Genomic DNA, 4,543 nt, shown 5'->3' with positions numbered 1-4,543 from the left:
GATGGACCCTTTGCAAATTCCCTGGGAACAGAAACTAGCAGCTTATGTACTGAGGAGGGCTTCGTCTTCTCGTTTTTGAAAGAACGGGAAATGTCTCTCTATTGTCCAGTTACTTTCCCTTTTGACAGATCCTGTCCTCAAAGTCCTTTGCCTCTCGGGAAGTAGTTGGTCATTGTCCATAAAATCATAGGTTCCTAATTTTATCAACATACCAACCAACCTTAATTCCAGAGGACTCATGAAGAAACAGGTGTCATCCATCTCCACGCAGAGAACTGATGAACTTAGAGAGCAGACACCCCGCCCCCCCCACACAAAACGTGGCTAATGTGGGCATTTGTTTTTCTTGACTCTATGTATTTGTAATGGTTTTTGTTTTTCTTTCTCAATAGATGGGGAGGAGGAAGTGGGGGTGGAGAGAGAATTCAGAAGTGAAAATAAAATTGAATTTAAAAAAAATCATAAGTTCCTAGAATCAGAGTTCATCTAGGGTCACAAGTATTTAGCAAGTACTTACTATGCTTACTATGTCAGGCCTTACGCAAAGAGCTGAGGATATCATGAAAGGCAAAAGCACAGTCTCTTGCCTCAGGGAGAAAGTCCATTGAGGGAAACATGCAAATAGCTATGTATGTACACGATATAGAGAGCAGGTAGAAGGTTATCTCAGAGGAAAGGGACTAGCAGTAGGGAGAAGCAGGGAGCCCATCCCTTAACTCAAACATGAATCTCCTCTTCACCATCAACTGGTTATTTGGTACAGGGGAAGGACCTTGGCTCTGGAGTCAGAGGGTTCAAGTACTGCCTCAGATGCTCACTGCCTGAGTGATCTTGGGCAAGTCATTTTACTTTCCTAGGCCTCTCTTTGCTTATGAGGGGGTTAGACTAGATGGGCTTTGAGGTTCCTTCCAGCTTGGTCAGATGTCATCAGACTACTTGAAAGCAGCTCATTCCAATTCTAGGCAGCTCTCCTGGTTTTACCCTCAAGGCCCAAGGGGAATAAACCCATTCCCATTTCTACATGACAGGCCTTGCAATACTAAATATCACTATCTTCTGTTTTTTAAATTCAATTTTATTGAGTCTGCATTCTTTCCCTTCCATCTCCTCCCAATCCCCCCATTTTTGAGAAAGCAAGAAAAATAAAACCCCTATTAAAACATGGATAGCCAAGCAAAACAAATTTGGGATTGGGAAAGAAAAAGATGCCAGATGAATAGAGCCTTGAAAGAAACTAGGGGATTCTAAGAGGCAGAAAGCAATGCAGGAGGCATTCCTCTCCATAAACTCTAAAATCCAGCTACTCTAGCATGCTCCATCTTAGCTTCTTTAGCTTCCTTCGAGATTCGACTCAAATCCTACCTTTTGCAGAAGATCTTCTCTGGCCCCCCCCCCCAGGCTGCTAGTGCCGTCTGTCTGCTCTCTGTCTCAAGTTATTTTCATGTTTGTTTCTCTCTCCCTCCACCTCTATTAGACCATTACAATATGAGAATTTTGATAGAAAGGACTGTGGTTTGGTTTGGTTTTTTCCCTTTTCTTTGAACCCCTGGTGCTTAGCACGATGCCTGGCAAATAAAGGACATTTAGTAAATGCTTATTGGCTGAATGACTGAACCACTATCTAGCCAAGCTTCATCTTTTGTATTTGAGCATTCTGTTTTTTAAGTCGGGTATAGGACTTTAGATGAATATGTTTTAAAATGTATCATGTTTGATTTTGACCATCGTACCAGCTCGTTAATAAGTTTCTGTCAAGGAGATTCACCCTTAAGTTGGCCAGATGGCCTCTGAGGTCCAACCTTGTGAAAACAGGGAGAAAAGTAAGGCTCAGGAAGGTTGAGTGATTTGTCCAGGGTCACAGAGCAAGCGAGTGGTACAGCCAGATCTAAAGCTTAGGTTCTCTGCTCCCGACCCTCTTGTTCCTTACTTGTGCTGACTCATTACATCTACTTTGTAAGCATGAATTTCCTTTCTTAAACGGAGCAAAAAGGACATTTATAGTGTAATTCTTGAATAAAATCCTTGACTTGGATTTTCTCAGGTTTTCATTATACCAATAGGCTTAAATATAATTAAGAAAGCAGCTCTAGCACACTCCTCCCCCTAGAAAGCTTAGAAATAAATTAAAAGTCATACTGACCAGTTGGTCAGAAACTCCAACTCAGAGCTCAGACAGAGGGCAAGAGGTAGGGCCAGCTGGATACCTTTGTGTAAATCCCAGCTATTGGCTAATCCCTTCCTGGTAAAAAATTCATGGCAGCTTGTCCTTTGGGACAGGGTGACTCCTAGAACTTTGCTCTGGGATACTCGAGATCTAGTGTCAATTCAGTTTAATAAATATGAGTCAGCCTACACGTCTTCAGTTCATGGTATGTGCCAGGTAGTATTCTAGCTTCTAGAAATACAAATACAAAGAATGAAACTATTATTACTTGCCAAAGAGCTTACATTCTAATGGAGGAGACAAGAAGTACTCATATGGGGGGGTGGGGGGAGGGGAAGCATTTATAGTGCCTGCTATGTGCCAAGTGCTTTACAAATATTACCTCATTTGGTAAAAAAGAAAATGTGTGTGTGTATCATAAATACAAAGTGAAGAAATACAAATGTGTTCAAAGTAAACACAAGGTAGTTTGGGAGGGAACACAGTAGCAATTATGGGGATCAGGAAAGTATTTTTTTCAGAAAATGGTGCTTGAGGAAGAAAGGGACATTATGAGGCAGAGGTAAGGAAGGAGTACATTCCAAGCTTGAGGGATGGACAGCACAAAGATGGGAGGGGAGTTTTGTTTGAGAAACAGAGAAGACCAAGTGGACTGGATTGCAGATTTGTACCCCTGATGCTTAGCACGATACCTGGGGAATGAGAGAAGTGTCCTTTGAGGCTGGAAAAATAGGTTGGGGTCAGATCATATATGGCTTTAAAATCTAAACAGAGGAGTACATATTTTATCCTAGAGGCAATAGGTTACCACTGGAGTTGGTTGAATGGAGTCACTTGGTCAGATCTGCACTTAAGGAAAAATTATATTGGCGGCATTGTATAAGAATCAGCTATAATGGGGTCAGATTTGAGGCAAGGGAACCAACTGGGGGCAGTTGAAATAATTTAGGTGAGAGGGATGAGGACCAGAAATAAGGAGATGGCTGGAGAGCAGGATCATGGTGGTGGGCAAGAACAAGCGCCTCACCCAAGGCGGCAAAAAGGAACCAAGAAGAAAGTGGTTGATCCATTTTCAAAGAAAGATTGGTATGATGTAAAAGCACCAGCTATGTTCAACATTCGCACTATTGACAAGACACTGGTTATAAGGACCCAAGGAACAAAAATTGCCTCTGACAGTCTCAAGGGTCGAGTTTTTGAAATGAGCCTTGCTGATCTGCAGAATGATGAGGTTGCTTTTCGTAAATTCAAGTTAATTATTGAAGATGTTCAGGGTAAAAATTGTTTGACTAATTTCCATGGAATGGACCTTACCCAGGACAAAATGTGCTCCATGGTCAAAAAGTGGCAGACCATGATTGAAGCCCATGTTCATGTCAGAACTATCGATGGGTCCTTGCTCTGTCTCTTTTGTGTTGGTTTTACCAAAAAGCACAACAATCAGATCCGTAAGACCTCTTATACCCAGCATGAAATGTTCCGTCAAATTCGTAAGAAAATGATGGAGATCATGACCCAAGAGATGCAGACAAATGGCTTGAACGGAGTTGTCAATAAACTTAGTCCACACAGCATTGGAAAAGGCATAGAAAAGGCTTGCCAGTCCATTTACCCTCTCCATGATGTATTTGTCTGAAAAGTCAAGATGCTCATGAAGCCCAAATTTGAATTGGGAAAGCTAATGGAACTGCATGGTGAAGGTGGTGGCTCTGGAAAACCTTCAGGAGATGAAATGGGCACAAAAGTAGAAAGGGCTGATGGCTATGAACCACCATTTCAAGAATCTGTCTAAGAACTTTTAAAGATTGAAAAATAAAAATTTATCGTTGTAAGAAAAAAAGAAGATAGCTGTATGAGTAAAGAAAATAGGTCAGATGAGAGAGTTGTTTGGAAGGTAGACCTGCTAAGATTTGGCAACTGATTAGATACATAGGGTGAGAGAGAGTGAGGAGTCGAGGACAATGCTGAGTTTATGAACCTGGTAGACTGGAAAGATGGTGTTGTCACCAACAGAAAAAAGAGAAATTTGGAATGGGAGGGTTTGAAGGGAGAGATAATGCTTTTGGAAATGTTGAGTTTAAGATGTCTCTAGAACATCCAGTTTGAAATATCCAATAGGCAATTGGTGATGTGGGTATGTGCCTGTGAATCATCTGTGGGGGAATAATAGTTAAATCATGGGAGCTGATGGAAATTACCAAGAAAGGATGTGTAGGGACTGAAAAGAAGAGGACCTACAACAGAATCATGAGAAATTCTGCTGGAGAAGACATTGGTCCAAATATACACGTACCTCTTTGTCAAAGGCTGGGGAAAAAGAGAGAACGGAAGATGGTGTCAGGGGGTTTTGAAGTGAGAATGAGAGGAGTTCAAATTGAA

General features: G+C 41.6%; 1 pseudogene; it reads left to right on the top strand.

The window, feature by feature from the left end:
• The first annotated feature begins 3,162 nt into the window (after positions 1-3,162).
• LOC114042258 lies at positions 3,163-3,956 on the top strand (annotated as a pseudogene).
• The last annotated feature ends 587 nt before the right edge of the window (positions 3,957-4,543 follow it).

Source organism: Vombatus ursinus, unplaced genomic scaffold (assembly GCF_900497805.2).
Source record: "Vombatus ursinus unplaced genomic scaffold, bare-nosed wombat genome assembly UNPS02000749.1, whole genome shotgun sequence".
Lineage (NCBI taxonomy): Eukaryota > Metazoa > Chordata > Mammalia > Diprotodontia > Vombatidae > Vombatus > Vombatus ursinus.
This window is presented reverse-complemented; position numbering and strand designations above follow the sequence as displayed.